Here is a 21,190-nt window from a genome sequence, read left to right on the forward strand (position 1 = left end):
TGCAATGTTTGTTCTTCATTTGCATCCAAATTCAAGAAATATTTTTAGCCATTTGGGAAGTTTTGAATATAGGCTTGATATTAGATTTCATTAAATAATGATTATTATTTTTATGATAGCAGATTTGTGTTTAAATTAAGGAAACATATCATATTTGCTAGTAGGACTTATTGAATTATAGACAAAATGATACAGTAACTTTAAGATATTGCAGCAAATACTTGCATTTCCAGCTATGATGGACTAGATTCCAGCAACATACACCTCTATCCTCCAAAATTAGAAAAGCAACAAATAAAATAACCCTTTTCACTTGCCTCCCTACCTCCAAACAACTGTTCAGAGAAGTCAGAAAGCACCAGAGCAGCCAAAATTTGAGGGTTTAAGATCACCGAGAAAAGAGAAAATCACGAATTGGAGTTGAGCCTAACATTCCATGCTGCACTTCATTTGCTGATATTTAAAATAATCTGAACTAAGGGCGGGGGAACCTAAGCAGAGACCAGTGACTGTGCAGAGTTTTTGTGTTTGTTTTTTCTCATCATGAAAGGGAAAATAAGACTTTTGGGATGTGTGTGTGTGTGTGGTGGGGGAGGGCTAGCTATCTGAATCTGTGCCAGTAACCTGCATTCTGACGCACACTCTTGCTAGCCAATAATTACTCCATTCTTATCTGTGTTGCCTGTCCTGCCTTGCAGAACCTGTTTCCCGGAATACTCCCATTTTACAGAGCCAGAAACCATGAACCATATACAACCCCCGGAGGGGGTTGGCAGCGCTGGTGCCAGACAAGCCTCTGAGTGTGATATTATGAGGGCTGCAAAGCCCACAAAAAGTCCAGAACCTGGTCTATATTTGGGAGACAAAAAAACTAAGGGTGTAAAGGGAAAACTTTGTCTATATTCATCACTTAGTATTTGGAGACTGACTCCCCTGAGTCATGGCATTAGTGCATCTGCAATAAAGGCTACTTTTCTGAATATTCTCTGAGCACCTGGCTGATTAATCTCCCCAGCCACCTGGCAGATTATCTACAACATAGCACCACGAGAGTAAAATTGACATTCGGACTACAAACCATCAAGGATTTGGGAGGCCAACTCCTCAAAGACTGAGTGAGCAGGGCTTTTCTAAGTTTCATCACACTAGACCAATGAATTTGCATTTCGGGGTTGCCAAGGAAGAGTGCCTTATATGGCAACCCAGACTCTTAGCTGGGATGCTGGAATGCCTGAAGGGCTGCATCCTAAGAAAAATGTAAACCAGAAATGGACCATGATTTTTTAAAAATATATATATTTTATTGATTTCAGAGAGGAAGAGAGAGTGTGTGTGTGAGAGAGAAACATCAATGATTGATGAGCTGCCTCCTGCATGCTCTGCACAGGGGATCAAGCCTGAAACCTGGGCATTTGCCCTTGACTGGAGTCGAACTTGGCACCCTTCAGTCCCCAGGCCGATGCTCTATCCACTGAGCCAAAATGGATAGGCTTGACCATGACTTTTCAAGTCTGAAATCCAAAACCCACCTCAAAACCAGGAGGTAAACTCTTCCACGTGTAGAGAGAAAAGACAATCACACCCAGGTGTAGGACAAACATGTATATGCTGCAGAACTCAATTCCTGATCAGGTTAGGAAGATCTTTCTGTATTCCAAATATCTGTCAAAAGCTAGGTGTCACTCACAATTACATATTAAACTCCTGCCCCAATGCAAGGATCCATGCACACTGAAAGGAAATTAATTAAAAGGGGCTGACAGGGCAGGACTGGGTGAGATGGGCCAGACACGCCCTGGAATCAACCTCCCACAGGGTGTCTCTTCCTCTCCCCCCCCCTCCCTCACCCCCGCCCCTAGCCTACTATACCTGGGGTACCATCATGGCTCAAAGGTCATCTGTGGAGTGAGTAGGGGTGCCTCCAGTAGGTGGTGTCCCTCAACCTGGCCTTCAGGGATCATACCGAAACCAGCACTTCGACATTCCCTGAGGGGTCCCGGAGGGAGAGGGTGGTTCTTGGGTGATGTAACCTGGAATCCGCTCCCTCCTCACTGGTTCTGTGTGTGTCAGCTTGGCAGCTCCTGCATTGAGCTTCTTCCCCCTGGTGGTGATTGCACGTCATAGCTACCAGTCGATGATCAGATGTTCATATATATATAGATTTCCAACATTTAATCAATGATTAGCAGGTTTGCCAAGAAGCAGATAAAAGAAAAAAAGCAAACAACAGAAGCAGAACTACATATTATCCAAATAATGGACATAGTAATCACAGTCCTTCAATAATTATGATTATTATGATTATCCAGAAAATAAATGACATCATGAAGAATTTGAGTGCAGTAAAAAGAACTAATATATAGATGATGTATCATAGAATTTTAAACTTTAGCCGAGACCGGTTTGGCTCAATGGATGGAGCGTCGGCTTGGGGACTGAAGGGTCCCGGGTTCAATTCCGGTCAAGGGCATGTACCTTGGTTGTGGGCATATCCCCAGTAGGGGATGTGCAGGAGGCAGCTGATCGATGAGTCTCTCTCATTGATGTTTCTAACTGTCTATCTCTCTCCCTTCCTCTCTGTGCAAAATCAATAAAATATATTTAAAAAAAAAAAGAATTTTAAACTTTAACCCTTTATATTTTTTTTTAACCAATGCCACCCCAATAAATTGAATTTACAAAAGAATTCAAGGAAAATCTTCAGTTGAAAAATACAGTAACTTAATTAAATGGCTATAATTGCAGATTACATTCATCTGTAGGGAAGATCTGTCAGTGAAATATCCAGATAAAAATGTAATAAAATACAGAAAAGTACAAAGATACATAAAATATGATGAAAATGTCTTCTTATATGTAATTGACATTAGAAAGAGGAGGAAAAAGAGTAACAGCATTTCTCAGAAAAACTAACATTGAGATAATTTGTTGCTGGTAAAACTTTATTAAAAAAACACTAAGATGAGTTCACTAGATAAAAAGGAGAGTGATCACATATATAAAAAATTACTTCATACAGAAAAAATATATGTTAAGGAAAAAATAAAAAATAATGAATTGAGTAAATATATAAGTAAATCTAAATGAATATTAATTGTACAAAATAATAATAGTAGCATCCATGAAATTTAAAATATATGTAAAATTAAAATGCAGACAATAATTACACAAATAGCAAAAAGATGAAATACATGTAGTTGAAGTGTTCTAAGGTCTGGGAATTAATAAAAGTACTCAATTTTACTAAATTTGCCAACTCAAGTGTGCATGTTGTAATTTCTGAAATGATTACTAAGAAAGGAATTTAACAGATAGTGCAATAAATTGGGATGCACAAGGTCCTTGCCAAAGTTAAAATTATTTTAAAACACATTCGAACATATAGCCATGGTAAAAGTTGTTTATATTTATACAGAAGTATATTATCTAGGGGATAATTTACAAAAAATTTGACTGTTTTCTTTCTGCTCAGAAGACTTACTATTTCAAGTAATAGGAAAATCTAGATTTATGGTCTTATCTCACTAACGTATGCTTCCAGTCAAAAATTTTAAGTGGTTGGGTAGCTTTTAACTTCTTAGCTACTCTCATTCTAAAATAGATAAAAGCAATGCTCCTTCTAAAGGCCATGGCTAATATCCATGTGAAGTCTGTGAAGTAGTATAAAATTAATTTATTTTCTATCTCAGCTGCTTCCTGCCTTTGAGAAAAAAAAATAAAAATAGTAAAATTGAAGTTAATTTAACTATTTTCTTGTTGAGCTTTTCTGGGATTTCTTATTAAAACTCCAAATGAATATCTTTGATTTTTTTTTTTCTCGGAAACTACTTTTCAATTGCCAATTTCCCATGCTGGCTCAATGTGCATTAACAAACAGTGATCAATTGAACCTCTGAGTAATTTAATATCCAGGTGCCAGGCAATTTGAGATGCTAGGCCACCCTACAGAGAGAAAATTATTTCCTCTGAGCATTTCATCATTCTCAAACTGGAACGAAGTCTGTATAAGAAGAATTGCCCTTGGAAAAATTTGACTTCCTTTGTTATTAATATTCTATGTACCTTTATTCAATGGGAGTACAAATATTCTGTTTTGGCAGATCTAAAAACACATTTGCTAAAAATTGCAGGTGGTTAGTATAGAAAAATAAAGTGTATCCATCCATATATACTCAGTTTTGAGAGATTTTAGGGAGCATGAAAGTGAAGTGTGATAACTTTTACTTACTTTATGTATACTCCACCCTTTTTTTTTTCTTTTCTTTGAGAATCTATGTTCTCCAGGCCAGGTGAGGTGGGCAGGCTAAGATGGGAAGGAGTTTTACACAGTTCTCTTCCCAAAATCGTGGGCTTTGTGTGTGCAAGACCAGTGATTATTTTCTACAAAGCTCATGATGATTTGTAAGTGTCTATACAAGCATGTTTACCACTAACAATGTCATTTGAGTTACGGCTTCTAAACATATCCATACGAGAGCATATTGCTTCAATACAATGCAGGGTGTATGGTCACAGGCTCAGGTGTCAGAGTGTTAGGTCTGAGTATGAGCAATGCTTACTCAAGTAAATGCTCTAAGGAAAGAGAGGTCAAGGCCTAGAGTAGGAACAAGCCTGATAAAGTCATGCTGAGGGGAATATCCAGGACCTTTGGGGCAAGATCTACACCCAGGATCACAGGGCTGTAAGGGGTGGCCAAGTGACAGGAAGTGAAAAGGTAGTCCAGGGCCATAGATTATGGCCAATCTTGGAAGTCCTGATATAAAGTTCAGGCTTCATTCTAAAATCACTGAAAGAGTTTAAGCATGGCAATGAAATGGTCAAACTTATATATTTAAAAAGTCTGAAAATGTGCATACTTTTATAAAAGAATTAGAGGGGATAAGACAAGTTACAGGAAGAATAAAAGAACATAAAAGGAATTATCTTGCTTAGTGCTCAAAACTCTGTGATGTGGATGTTTATTATCCCCGCCTCCACATGATAAATTGGAGGCCTGATGTGTTTAAGTCACTTCTCCAAATGTTCTATACTTGGTAAATGTGGGCAGTTGCAAACCCAGTCTGTCTCTCAACAAGCCCACAAACTTCCCACTCAGCAGGAGGGTTACTGAACAAGTGACCATCAACCAAAAATGGGGTGGGTTGGTTTTGTGACTTATGGGATGGTAGATGTGTGAGTAGTGTGTTACAGTAATGCTGGGTTTATAGCACCTATACAATTATAAAGAACTGAAAAAATGAATCAATATCAATGTCAGTTGGATGGAGATAGACATCGACTCTTTCTAAAAGCATATTCCCGGGATCTTGGCCAACATAAGCTTCTTTTGGTTTCCTAGACTGAATGAGATAATACACATAAAACAGCTTTACAAACTGTGAAATCCTAAAAAGTTGAAGGCTAGTCCTTTCACGTTAGAAGAACATACATTGTTTATAAGTCAGTTTCCATCTTAAGAGCATCAGGGTGGATATATTCAGTGGAGTCCCATCATGAATTATTTATACAGTGAGGAATTACGTCCTAAGGTGTTACTGGGAATTTTTATCTTTGGGGGACTGTCTGTGAATGACTTGGACACCCTGCTTGAAATCCAAACATTTGCCTTGGAAAATATAAATTAAAAAAAAACACAAAAAAACAAAAAACGCATCATTTGGAATGTCCTGTGTTGTGAATATGCAAAACCCAACTTGAACTGCTTTAAACAACAAAGTAAATTTACTGGGTTTGAAATGAAAAATCTGGCATGTAGTGAGCATTTACATAATAACTGAAACAATGCACCCAGGACCATGATTCATCGAAACTCTTCCCTCTGCCTCACTTAATGTTAATTTCATTCTCTCTCTACGGGATTGCACAACCGTCCGCCAGACTCCCTCCGAGTCACTTTTCATGAAACAGCAAAAATGGTTTTAGGAGTCCCAGACCTCAACTCTCACATCATATAGTTCAGAAGAGGAGAGAGCATCTCCCCAAACACCCTCTGTGGAAAGAAGAGGGAACTTCCCTTTCCTGGAAGACCTTAGTAAATATCCTCTCACATCTTACTGTTTTCCTTTGGCTACTGGATTTTTCTTGAACCAACTGCTGAGACCAGGGAATGGGCTTGATTGACTGGTTTAAGGCAATCAGCCCCTCTTCCCTTACCCTTACAGCTAAGGTTAGCTCAGCTCTGCCCAAGCACATAGGCACAGTGGTTGCCAAAGGATGGGTAACTCTGCTAGGAAGCTGACGATGGATGTTCCCTACAATCTCATTGTCAACTACCTTTGTGATGGGCTTGGTGTGTTCTGTGGAAAACATCAGCCTATTGCACCAAATAGGTCAACTTCCTTTTGAATTTCGTTTTTAATTACATTGAAGTTTGCTGGATCTTCCTCAACTGGCTTGTTAAACACTCAATTCCCCCCCCCCCCCCCAAATTATTCTATAGTTTAATCCATAGCTTAGTGTTTTGTGTAGTTGAATCTGGAATTTTTCTGAATCTGTTTTGATGTACTATGAAATGAGGATCCAAGAAGGCTTTTTTTGAGGTGGGGGGCGGTGGATTGTTCTAAATTCTTACATTCATGATTATAAGAACACATTGCTTAGGGCCTTTCTCAGGGCTTGGAAGGGGCTATAAGCAAAAGGAAACTTGAACTCTATTAGTGTGACATCGGTCCTTCTCTGTGGACCAAATACTGCTGGAACCTTCCATTCCTATATTCCTTCCCCTCTTCACAATATTTATTTTTAGATCTATTAAATTATTTTCACTGTAATTACTAATTTCAGTCCCATCGAATTTATTTTAGGTTTTGGCTAAATAGACCAAGCTTTATGGTCCTAACTGAATTTTCTTTTTTTTCACTCTTTCCATACCATTGGGAAAAGTCAAATACAATTCTGACCAAACTTCTCTACACTTCCCTACACTATTCAGGATGGAATCTGTGACAACTATTTTTTTTTTAATAAATATATTTTATTGATTTTTTACAGAGAGGAAGGGAGAGGGATAGAGAGCTAGAAACATCAATGAGAGAGAAAGATTGACCAGCTGCCTCCTGCACACCCACTACTGGAGATGTGCCCGCAACCAAGGCACATGCCCTTGACCGGAATCGAACTTGGGACCCTTCAAACCGGTTTCGGCCGTGACAGCTATTTTTAATTTCTTAAAAAACTGTAGGCATTAAAAAGTAACTTTATCAGATAAAATTATATTATCCTCAGAATTAAAATACCTTTAGGCAAATATATATGAGGTGAGATTATTGTAAACAAAAACAAAAGTACCATAATCCTTCCTCGGTTAGTAACCAGTTACTAAAAAAATGTTATTAGCTCAAAATTGCATTTTAATAGGTAGTATATTTTTCCCATAATATGCTCTGTTCTGCAAAAATTGTCAGGATAACTATTTGAGTACTATTTAGTTCTTTCTGAATACATCTTTAAAAAACTTGAAAACATCTGATTTAATTGCTTATTGATAGCTTTGGATAGATTAATAAATTTCTGAGGCAAAAGGGAAGTTATACATCATTCATTTTTTCAAAAATTCATATACATCTCATTTTAATGGAAAATTTGGCCAGCAGAAACTACAGTGCATGCATATGATGTATATGTATAGCATGTATACTCTCAGTATGGATATATCCCTAACATCCTATAATAAGTGTATACAAAATTCACAACGATTTTTTTTTCACCAAGCTATTCCTGATTTCTTTACAGTACTTAAATTTCTTGTTTTATTACTTCTTTTTTGTTGAATATTCTTTTTGACTCTTTCTCTCTACTTACCCACTTTTGCCTATTTCAAAATCATATCTAGAAGCAGTGAGTCCATTGAGTCATAAAATTCATTGTAGGTTCAGTTAAGAGAAAGCTCTAGCAAAGTGTTGAGGAAAAGAGAGGCGATATACTTGGACATAACCGGGTGGTGGAGGAAAATGGGCCGACAGACCATCTTCTGGAAGGGAACAGCCAGGGGCACCATGGTGAGAGTAGAATAGTCACTGCTCTTACACTTTTTCTTCTTTTCCAGGAATTAGAATAAAGCACTCAGAGCCCCATCAGGGTACAAAACCAACAATATAATTACCTTTTATTTTAGCAGTTGGATTTTTAAAATGGCCTGTAGTAACAATAGCCATTTCTGTGCTGAGAAGTTCTTCAGGTATAATTTCACCGAATCTTTTCAACAACACTATACAAATATTCTTAGGTCAATTTAACAGATGAGGGAAGCACAGCTCAGAGAATGTGAATATATCTTCCAGGATTCACAGAGCAACAGAGGATGTGTTCTCATCCAGATCATCTGACTCCAAATCATATTCTCTTTCTATTTGAGTAGTAAAACTTTGTAAATTCCAGGAAACCAAGTGAAATTCCATTTGAATTAGTATGACACATCAATAATAGATTAAGAAAAAAAAAAGTGGAGTCATGTCATGAAGAAACTGGTCAACAAAGCATCATTGGGAAATGTTAGATTAAATGAGCATGAATGCATCTAAAAGATTTATATAGGGACCTACTATTCTCATATTTTAGTTTTATTATTTAACTCACTGGACATACACCGAGTGGCCAGATTATTATGATCTCTGAACACATAATAATCTGACCACTTAGTGTATATTCTATATAATAAAAGGCTAATATGCAAATTGTCCTCTGGACCAGGAGTTTGACCAGCAGGCAGGCTGGCCAAGCACCCATGTCCCCTCCCCCTGGACAGGCTTGCCGGACCCCACCCATGCACAAATTCATGCACCGGGCCTCTCTCTCTCTCTCTCTCTCTCTCTCTCTCTCTCTCTCTCTCTCTCTCTCTCTCACACACACACACACACACACACACACTGAACGGCCTGATTATTATGCATTCAGAGATCATAATAATCTGGCCACTTGGTGTATATGAAATGCTTATTAATGTTTTAATTAACTTCATGTTTGTCCATATACAGGAGTGGGCAAAAGTAGGTTTACAATTGTTCTTGTGGAAAATAATGCAATAATTACTATGTAATAATACAAGAATAAACTCCATTTTGCATTCTCACAACTGTAAACCTACTTTTGCCCAGCCCCTTACATGCTTATTCCATATATTTTCTTCAGTGTATTCTGTTCTAACCTGGCTAACTTGGCTACTTTGTGCTGCTTATCTTTAACCATATGGGGACCTAACTGTGGGGCTATTACTGAAGTCATATAAAGGAATTTGTCGGGAAGACAGATATAGAGCACCCAGCTCAGGGCCACACACAGAGAAGTCTTTGAGGGATAATGATAATGGCTTTTGCTAAATTAGCAATTTATAGTCAGCATGCTGGGGACTACTACTTTCTCTTGATTATGGTTATATTTCACACCAACCTACTATAATATATGCAAGTGTCGAAAACGGGACCCACCTTAATGATGTGTTATAAAATTCTGAGAAGGATTGTTTTCTCGAGCTAGAAATTACAAATAATAATTGTATAATGAACTTATACATACTACTGTCCAAGAATGCTCTGTATCGTATAAAGTCTATACTGAAATAAAAAAGTAAAAGGCAAAATTATTTTTGAGGTCCAACATATGACCAAATCTTTACCCAAATGCTGCATATTTTTGCCCCTGCAATTTAATAAATGCACTTGTAGAAGATGAATCAAGGAGATGAGGATTTTAATACACTCAAATGCTCAATAAGATATTTTTCCTTTGGACAGCATTTTCCTCAATTAGCTTATGTAAGATCTAATTTGAAGTGTTCTTTTGAGTGTGGGGTCTGACAATTGGTAACTTTGAAAAAATATGAGTCATTGAAGAGCAAAGGGAGTACAGATTATAGAGTGAGAGATACCAAGGGTGAAAACAATTTTGTGCCTGCTTAATAATATAATTATCACTCTATTCTTGATGAAAGTACATTCTCACCATAGCAGTTTCTCTGCAAATGAATGTTCAAGTCTATAAATTACATTTATTCACTTACAAGAAAGCAGGTAGTATCCTGTTGTGTGAAATCAAGAAAATATGTTTTGTCATATAAGTCATCTGTTTTAATGACGTGGTTCAACGTATTTCGAACATCTGTTATTCTTATGAGCTCACTTATAATTTCATCCATGATTATCATTATTTTAGATATTTACTTTTAAGAGATATATATTTTTTTTCCTATTTGACCATTTTAACCAAGTGTATCGTGTCATTCCTTATCTTGGTTTTATTCCCCTGAACTACATACAAATTTTGTTTAATGTATAGATGCTTTGTAGTTTAACTTAGTTAATTTCTCCACAGTATTACACTATTTCAGAGAAAGAATGATGTGCTCCCAAAGCTTCAAATTTGCTTATATTTATAGCCAATTGGCATCTAAAAATAAACATAAAATAAGAGGAAAATTGAATTTCATATAGCTAACATATTAAGTCATAAAGTGACATAGCATTAAAAATGGTAGGCATAATAGATAAATGTTAATGATCATACTTTCTCTGAAATATTAATAGGTCTTTAATCTTGTCATTATCAAGAGCTTTGTGCCCTTTCTAGGGTGAATTAAGCTTTGTTCTTTGTCACAGGATTTGACTAAAACTTTAATTATTGATATAATACAACCCTATTATAACTTAGCTCATTATTCAAGTCAGGTCTACTAATATATATTAAGCACCCATTTTCCACTTGAGCTATGCAAGGAGTTTTGGAGACACAAATTAAAAGCTAGACAAAACGTTACATTCTTTTAAAAAAGTATATTGAGATATATAATAGTCCAAATATTACCCCTTGAAATATTTAATTACATGTTGCAAAAATCTGAAATGATAATGGAGAGTTTATAACTTAATGGAGGAGACAGATAAACAAACAGGTAATTCTAATATTATTTAGTTTATTTCTCAGTTGATCACCTGCTCAGATGATATGCAATCCATTCTAGGGTTCAGGAAGATATCACTGGCTAAGCAACACCTTATCTGCATCTTAACAGATTTTTCATAAGTAATTAAAATTTGAACTTTTGTGGAGCAATGCCACATGAGCAAGATGGATATAACATGTGTATGGATGCAAACCCATATTTGTTAGATATAGAAAAAGAGTAAAGTAGTTGCAGATGAGGCTAGAAAGCTGGGAATTATCTTATGCATATTCATTGACTTTAACTAGGCTTTGTTGTGTTAATGATTACTTAACATACAAGAAGTTGATTATTGTTTCAAATTCCTGAGAAACCTGTTGGTTTTTTAGGGCTGTTTGGCTAATAGAAATCAACAGTGTTTAAGTAAATACCTGTTTAATATTCAGTAGTCTCCTTTTAACTCTTCCTAGAGGATTAAACACTAACAAAGGCACTCTGTCAGAAGGCCAGTTCTGAAGTTTTCCAGAACATTCTTATATTCTGCTCTAACACGTTTTTAGTGTATAGTCAGGATGTTTAGTTTTCAGTTTTGAAAACAATGATATAGATTTCAGAATGAAGAAAGGACATTTGTAGATGGCTTTTTCAATTCTTAACACTAATGTATCTGTACAAATGTTCCACATGCATGTATTTGGATGCAAGGCAGTCCACGTAAAATTATATAATGAGGGTGCTGCTATTTGTTTTCAGTGATCGTTTTACTAGTCATTGATGGAATAGCTGGCATGACAGTTTGTTGGAATGAAATATTGTTAGAATGAGACTGGTATCTTCTTACCTTAAACAGAACTTTTATCTTAGATTTCCTCTGACATATTCTTGGAGATGGGGTTTGAGTAGGAACTCTGAATAATGCTCGCTGCCCTCCATTCTGAGGAAGAAAAGGTAGTTTGCAAATAGGGAGAAATCAAAGTATTGAATTAAATAATCTCTTTTCAAGTAAAACCCAGAATATCCAATCTTTTACTTTCAATTTAATAAATGGCATCTTAAAAATGGCATATTGTTCAGTTAATACTTCTGGAAATTGTTGGCATAATGGATTTTTAAGTTTTTAATATTGTTCAAAATAAGTAGCTTTAAAATGGAACTACTGAATAGGCAAAAACATGTTTTATAAGGTATTCATCATTGGTCAGAATGCTGTTCTGTTGAATTATATTATGCAACATCAACCTTAGCTGTTATTAGAAAGTGGAGAACTGCCTTTCTCATCTAGAGTTTCTAATAAATTGCTACCAGTGATCATTTTAAAATTCTTGATAAATCTTCATGATTTTCTTTATTTCTGTTGAATTCAGCTATAGCGAATGCCAAAATCTCCTACCATGAGTACATAATTGGATTTATTATTTTTTGAAGTTGTATTTCCTCTAGGGAGTGGGAGATGAGAAGATTCTAACTAAATTTTAATTATTGAAAATATGTGCCATGTTTTAAATGTTAGCAAATATTAGTTGAGGTTATTTACATGGTTTGGTTTTTCAGCTTAAATTTGAACTGTGGCTTATTTTGCACGCCCTATTGGTATATATTGTTTCTAATTGTTTTATATGTTTTAAAAATTCTGACCTTAAAAGAAATTCATAAAGTTCACCTGACACACATATTTCGACCTCCTAAGAAATTTACATTTGTATCAGTATTGAATTTTCGCCAGTGCTTCAATATGAGGAAGTTACTGTTTTGAAATAAAGAAAACGTTTTCCATGGGGGAGGGGGAAATAAGTTGATTATTGGTTAATTAACATACAAGAAGTTGATTTCTTGCTCAGGAAAAGTCTGCTAGACATTGAAGCCAATCACCAGCATTGCTACAGAATGCAAAACAGCACACTGCTATTCTAGGTTTATAACACAAAGAATAGACACCAAAATACAGGACCTTAAAATAGAAATAGATTTTCTAAACAAGATTCATCTTGTGGGAGAGCACCTGTCCAGGACACAGACTAAACCCCATTCTGGACCAAAAGAGAGGTCAGTTCCCAAGGCTATCACAAGAGATTACAGTGAGAAGGCTTTTAAACACTCTAACTATTCCTCTCCACCCATCCCACCCCTGTTTCCCATTAGGAAGGCAGGCAGAGTTCCTTAGGGACTTGACATGGATTTTAAGTCAATTTAACTTGAATTTCAAAGGATATCTCATTACGATGAGCACAACACTAGATTGAAGGATAGTCTCAGTCAATGTTAGTTTCCCCTTATCATGTATATACATGGTCGGAGAAGAGAACACTAATTAGCTGGCAAACTAAAATGATAGTGACTTCAAGGCACAAGCCAGCTGTGCATTTGATAGTTTAGGTTTTAGGAGCAGGTGTAGCAAATTAGTGTAATACATGCCAGCCTAAAGGGACCTCTTTTCCTTTTATAGAAGACTGCAACAATTTTTATTCTTAAAATTCACTGAACACCTTATCACACCTAAAATATTAGTATCAACTATTTACACATTTCATGATTATGCAATCATATTTTACTAATGTAGCTACTAACCTTCTTTGTAGCTTTCTTAAATCTGTATTGTTTTATATCCATATCCTTGTTGTAATGTAAAGATGCTAATAGCATTCCAAAAATCTTTTGATCATAGTGATGATGATATGTCAACAAAAATCTTGTTTTTCCTTATTTATCATTTTAGGTGCTCTCCTTGTTTTCCTGTTCAACTTAGACTGGTTTTGGATTATTTATTTTATTATTATATTTTTAAAATATGTTTTTATTGATTTTTTACAGAGAGGAAGGGAAAGAGATAGAGAGTTAGAAACATCGATGAGAGAGAAACACCGACCAGCTGCCTCCTACACACCCCCCACCGGGGATGTGCCCGCAACAAACGTACATGCCCCTGACCGGAATCGAACCTGGGACCCTTCAGTCCACAGACCGACTCTCTACCACTGAGCCAAACCGGTTTCGGCCGGTTTTGGATTATTTTAAGAACTTGTCTTAGAAATTAAAGAATATCTGGGGACACATGTGAATTTAGCTCCCAGTCTGTTATATGAGAGAGTGGGACACAATTCAGTTGTATTTTAATTGTTGTAGTAGACCGAAGAAACCCAGGCAATGCTTAGAGAAATGGAGTTACACAGTTTTATTATGCCAGCGGTCTCAGAGGAGTCGCCTCCAGAATCTGAGCACAGCAATATGGTGGGAGCTTTTCCTTTATACCCTTTTGGTGTCTTTGTCCCCCAAATATGGATTATACTTCCAGAACTTTCATGGGTTTTGCAGAAAGCCCCAGGTGTTGGGGGTCTTGAGACCATACCTAAGGGCCCGGCCTGGCGTCAGCTCTGATAATACCCCTCCAGGGACTGGTCTATGGCCTCAGTAAAATGTGAACATTTAGGTAACAGGTCTTGCAAGACCAGTTTGTGGAGAAAGGGGCAATGATTTAATTATAGGTTATCAAGAATGTACATTAGATTGCTGGCACAGATTCAGATTGCTAGGCCCCACCTCTCCCCCTTCCCCCACCCCCAAAAAATCAGGGTTACATTGGAATTAGCCTGTAAGCCTTCTTATAATAACACTGTGTGTTAAAAAGATAGTTGTGTGTGTGTGTGTGTGTGTGTGTGTGTGCGCGCGCGTGTGTGTGTGTGTGTGTGTGTGTGTGGGGGGGGGGGTTAGCCAAATCATGAATGGCCCTTAATGAGGTCCCTACTTCTGCAGGATGTTAACATTAGGTAGATGGAATCGACAATAGCAAATACAGACCTCGATCTCATTAGAGAACAAAAGCAAGAGGAAATGATATCAGTGGCAAACTGTGGGATCCAGGATGAGAAAGCTCAGGAAAATGAAGCTGGAGGGACTATTGAGAAAAAAGGCACACAAGCCAGTTTCCTCAGCAGGACCAGAGTTAACAGAATAAAAAAATGCACTGATTTCAGCTGCCTCCCCAAATGTGATGATTATTTTAATGTGTTTCCGGTTTCATGAAATGGAAGTCAATGTAAATTAAAGAGCCTCTAACTGGGGATGATTAAGGGATTAATAATAATATTAGTTTAAGAATTTGTTCCTATTTCCAGCTGCATGAGCTGAACATTTTTAACCATCTCATATCTTTTAGCTTGGGAATGTAAGGAACATTTATCTTCTTAATGTTTTGGGAATATCATAATGGTGAAGCAAATTACTCATTATTTTTCCTAAACATGCAGTAAACTTTCATATTTCTGCTCTCATGCATGCTGTACCTACTGCTTGCCACATTTCTGTCCTTTAAGTCTCAGTTCAAATGTCACATTTAATCTGGAACATTTTTTAAAACATTTTTATTTATTTCAGAAAGGAGAGAGAGAGAGACAGAGACAGAGAGAGAGAGAGAGAGAGAGAGAGAGAGAGAGAGAGAGAGAGAGAGAGAGAGAGAGAAAGAGAGAGAAACATCGATGATGAGAGAGAATCATTGATCAGCTGCCCCCTGCATGCCTCCTACTGAGGATCGAGCCTGCAACCCAGGCATATGCTCTTGACTGGAATTGAACCTGGGACCCTTCAGGCTAATGCTCTATCCATTGAGTCCAACCAGCTAGGGCTGGAGCATTTTTTGATCCACTCAGAGGACGTGAGTAACCTACTCTTTTTTATTTTTATTTTAAAAAAAATATATTTTATTGATTTTTTACAGAGAGGAGGAGAGAGGGATAGAGAGCTAGAAACGCCGATGAGAGAGAAGCATCGACCAGCTGCCTCCTGCACACCCCCTACCAGGAATGTGCCCGCAACCAATGTACATGCCCTTGACTGGAATCGAACCTGGGACCTTTCAGTCCGTAGACCAACGTTCTTCCACTGAACCAAACCGGTTTCGGCGAGTAACCTACTCTTATTCATAGGTATATACATGCCATTATTATAGTTCTTATTATATAACACTAGTTAGCAAAATGTTTTGTCTTCCTGTGAGGTCCATTAGGATAGGAGTACTGTTTTGTAGTTATCTTGACTGACTTTCCAGTGGTTAGTATGACTCATAAATTAAGAACTTAAGCAATATGTGAATAATAAAGGTGAGAATATCAAGGTCTTAAATTCAAAAGGGGAAGAGGTCCTTAAGTTCAGAGCCACAGTGAAACATTTTTATGTTATTAACTCTGGCATCGGAAAACACAGATATTTACATTACAATACATTAACAGTAGCAAAATTAGTTATGAAGTAGTAACAAAAATAATTTTATGCTTGGGGGTCACCACAATGTGAGGAACGGTATTAAAGGGCCGCAGCATTAGGAAGGTTGAGAACCACTGTTTGAGAGCGTCCCTTCTACCGTGTTTCTCCGAAAATAAGACCTACTTACAGGTTTCCTTCTGAGTGAAATATAAGGAATCCCCCAAAAATAAGCCCCCTTAGGCTAAACATGAGAGATTTGGTCCACTGATTCTGAAAGAAATGGAGTCACAAGAAATTCACCAGGAAATTTAGGAATTGGATTGTTATGATGATGTTCCAGAAGATGATGACATGATTGTCATTGAATAAATGAGTAAATTCTTGATATTGTAGGATTCACAGTTTGTCTGGTTTGTGTTGACAACCACCGTACTACCGTACCATATACAGGTAATAAATTTCCTTTATTTTCATTTAACAATAAATGTGTACCGTATTCTTCTTCATGGAAAAATAAGACATCCCCTGAAAATAAGATCTAGCGCATCTTTGGAGGCAAAAATTAATATAAGACACTGTCTTATTTTCGGGGAAACAGGGTAGTTGCTAGAGAGAATGCTGCCTGACTCATGAGTTGCTTAATAAAGCCAATTAGATCTTCAAATTTACTCAGTAGCAGGTGAAAGTGAACAGTCAAAGGTGGTACAGCTCTATTTGAACAAACAAGGAAAACAATGACTGCACCAGCACCTTGTGGCTCCCTTGTGGTATATTAACATGGAAGACACATTAGGGATTTGTGCAGCAGTTCTCTGACAGCAATCACCAGCTGACATTGAAGGTGAGGAGGAATGCATACTCTTGTTAGGGGCAGACATAGAATATTGGAACTAGATATTAGTTATAAGAAATAAGAATATCAGTCAAGCTCTATTAACAGTAGATTGTTTTGTTCTGATTAAAGAATGCACATTCTAGCCTGGATGGGAGTTGCAAGCAGGACCTAGGAGTTCGTTTTTTGGAAATTCAGCCCATTCTTCCCATCTGGGAGCTGCCTATTATCATGGAAGGACTAACAGTCTTTTTGCAGAAAGGAAACAATAGAGTCCAGGATGCCCCCTGCCTTTGCAAATCCCCAGCCTGCATTGCCTGTAATCTGTAACCATTATACTCATTCTTATTCCTTTTGCTCACTTCCTCTTGCTTATAGAACCCATTTTTAGTTTTGCATACCCATTTTTATTTCCTCTACCCACTTCCCAATGTAATCTTTGTCCTTGAACCCCATATAAGCAGCTGGCTTATGGGGAGCAGGAGCTGCAGAGCAGATTTTCCTAGATGACCTGCTGCTCTTCCATACTGCCAGCATTATTGGAATAAAAGCTCATATAGGACTCATCTTCAAGCAGCCCAGACCCATTGGTTGTTTGGTTTCACTCTCTTCTATGCACAAGTATTCCAAAGGCAGCACAAGCTTAAGATCTTAGAACCAAAGGGACATTGACTATCTTCTGCCATTCCTCAGAAGATACAGTGGGGACTCAGAGAGGTAAACAGATGTTCTTAAACTTGTACAGTTATAATGCCAGACATGGAGCTGAGACACAAAGCAGGATCTTAATGATTAAAATCATGTACTTATTCTAGGTCTGAACTGGCCCTAGGGAACATCATGCTAAACATAGGGTTGTTTTTAATGATTATTTTTCTCCACTTATTGCCCATCTACCCGGTCTGCCGCTCCCCAACTTCCTCCTTCCCACCCTCCCTTCCCTATCCTCATCTCCTCTTCCCGTATTGCCATTGATGGGAAAATGGCAGTATGCATTGAGAATTGAGATCCTGGCGGATGAGATAGTACCAAAAAAATTTAATGTGCTGTTTTAGAGGCTAAAAACTCTCCCATTTGCAATGAATGGAGGAGCTATGATTTGAAATGACAGTGTGTGGGCTTGTTAATGTAGAGCTACAAGGGGCAGGCTGCGCTGTTACCTGTGCGAATGTGGAAGGTAGAAAATGTACCTAATTTGCTCTGTGATTTAGCTGAGGACATTTCCGGCCAGGGTGTTGTTGCCAGTGTTACATGGTGGCTCCCGCTGGCTATTATAAAATGTGAGAGGATAGGAACACGTAAAGGAAGGACTTTTTCAACAAAAATACATCGTGACTTGCTAGTTTGGAAGGCTCCCAGCTTTCCAGATGCCAAACAATGCTAAAATTAAAAATTGGTTTCTGAGCAAATATCTAATCCAGAGTACTGTCAGGAAAGCCTGGTGCAAAGATGAAAATGGAGAATGTCACTGTGGAATACTTCATTAAACCTTGGAAAGATCAATCTTCCCTCCAACCAAGAGCCTTCTAAAGCAACGAGAAGTGTGCTTCCCAGTCCTCCAAATCAGACCTTGGACTTCAGGGAAATGTAAGGGCATTGCCCCTTAGCATCAGGCAGAAGCCGGCAGGTTTATTTTTTACACGATCTGGGTGAAGTGTGGCAGGATTCAGTGACTTGGTTCCCACAAGGGTGTTAGTCAAGTTGTTAAATTGTGCAGGGTGGTGCTGGAATGGGTTTCTCCCTCTCCTAGACTCCAAGCAGAGGAGAAAGAGCCTGAAAGAATTCTGCAAATGGTCTCCCCATATTTTTCCTATCTTCCTCCCAGCCGACTCAGGGAAACTCCGCCACATTGCCCCCTTTAAAAGCCAGCACCTTTTATTTCGTCTTTGTTGTTGTTGAATCTTCTCCATGATCTCTGTTTTCCCAATTCTTACTGAGGCCTGAGAAAAGAAATACAAGGTACTCTTTATTTGTAAAGAATTTTTAAAAATATATATTTTATTGATTTTTTACAGAGAGGAAGAGAGAGGGACAGAGAGTCAGAAACATCAATGAGAGAGAAAATCATTGATCAGCTGCCTCTTGCACACCCCCTACTGGGGTTGTGCCCGCAACCAAGGTACATACCCTTGACCGGTATCGAACCTGGGACCTTTCAGTCCAAAGGCCGACGCTCTATCCACTGAACCAAGCCAGTTTCGGTTATTTGTAAAGATTTTACTGGCAACTTCAAAGAAAGAGGCAGGGAAAACAAACAAAGAAATATAACAGCACAGTTATAAAGGTTCCTAAATTTTACACATTCATAATTTCTACAGATTGATTTCTTTCAGTGTTTCATTCTCCTGAGTCCATAAGTAGCATGTCTTAAAGAATAGTCTAGGATTTTAGAAAACTATTCTAGGATTTTAAAAAACTTTTGTGGACAAGTTCTAAGGTAAAGTTTAAGAGGTTTATTTTTAGTAACATCTTAGAGTTTTACAGGTTAACTAGAGGCCCAGTGCACAAAATTCGTACACGGTGTGTGTGTGGGTGTCCCTCAGCCCAGCCTGCACCCTCTCTAATCTGGGACATCCCTCTCACAATTCAGGACTGCTGGCTCCCAACTCCTCACTTGTCTTCTTGCCTGATTGCCCCTAACAGCTTCTGCCTATCAGCCTGATCACCCCCTAACTACTCCCCTGCCAGCTTGATTGATGCCTAACTGTTCCCCTGCCAGCCTGTTTGCCCCTAACTGCCTCCCCTGCAAGCCTGGTCTCCCCTAACTGCCCTTCCCTTTAGGCCTGGTACCCCCAACTGCTCTCCCTGGCAGGCCTGGGTCCCCCACTACTGCCCTCCCTTGCAGCCCTGGTCCCTCCCAACAGCCCTCCCCTGCTGGCCAACTTGTGGTGGCCATCTTATGTCTAGATGGTGGCAGCCATCTTTGACCACATGGGGGTGGGCAGCCATCTTGTGTGTTGGAGTTATGGTCAATTTGCATATCACTCTTTTTTTTTTAAGATAGGATAGAGGCCTGGTGCACAGGTGGGGGCCAGCTGGTTTTCCCTGAAGGGTATCCCAGATCAGGGTTGGGGTTCCCTTGCGGCATGGGGTGGCCTGGGTGAGGAGCCTGTGGTGGTTTGCAGGCCGGCCACGTCTCCTCCTCCCTTCCCCCGGCAACCTAAGTGGAGGCCCTGGTATCTGGGACTTATTTATCTTCTATAATTGAAATTTTATAGCCTTGAGTGTAGGCCAAGGCAATCCAGGGCTGCAGGAGCTTGGCTGCCTCCATCACTGGGGGCAACTCAAGCCTCCTGCTCTCTTCAGCTCTGTGGTTGCCACCATTTTTGTTGGGATTTATTTGTTTTATAATTGAAACATTGTAGCCTTGAGTGGAGGCCTGGGTCCACAGGGTGTGTGGAAAGCTTGGCTTCCTCCATTGCTGGGGAAACCCAAGCCTTCTGCTTGCTCCATGGCAGCAGCCATTTTGGTTGGGTTAATTTTCATACTCACTCCTGAATGGCTGGTGGGCGTGGCCTGTGGGTGTAGCAGAGTGATGGTTAATTTGCATACTACTCTTTTATTAGATAGGCTATTAATAGTGTATTTTGTATTTATTTTTTTACTTTTTACAATAGTTAAAATTAGCATGCATATCTAATCTGATTTGCAGGTTATGTCGCTGGATATTACATCAGTGTGTGAAAACCAGTTTTATTCCCATTCATTAGTAATAGCTCTTTCAATATATAAGTTTAAAAGAATAATATTTATAGTAGTGAAAAAGAAAAAAAAAGGTAAGAAATCATAAGATCTAGGACAACTAGGGAAAATTTTTAATTGCTTTTAATAAAAGAATTGATTTTGAAAGACATATATCACTGAGTTGATAATTTTAATTTCTTTTTTACTTATACTGAACAAAATATTTCATCAATGAGCATGTTTTATAAAGTATACATTTTGCAGATCATTTTATTTTTGTTTCGGCAACTCTACTACTGAAAAAAGTGAAAAGATCTTTGTATTTTGATAGACTATAAATTCTCTTCAGCTTCATGAAGTCTAGATTTAGTTCACTTCTACATTTAGGTAGTGGTATAATGATTCATATTTTCTCCTTTCTGGGCTAAAAAGAACCTTGCATTTATATAGCATAGTTTGAGGTTATCTTGAATTTTGACTACTCATGTCCATTCAGTATGTTCATGTGTCTTTTTCCATTTTAACATGCATGCTGAAAACATAACATGACATTCTTGGTGTGCAGCTGGCAGTGCAAATATAGGGTGTTGATCACCTATTTTACACTT

Source organism: Pipistrellus hanaki (genome assembly GCF_964339955.1).
Source record: "Pipistrellus hanaki genome assembly, chromosome: 3".
Taxonomy (NCBI): domain Eukaryota; kingdom Metazoa; phylum Chordata; class Mammalia; order Chiroptera; family Vespertilionidae; genus Pipistrellus; species Pipistrellus hanaki.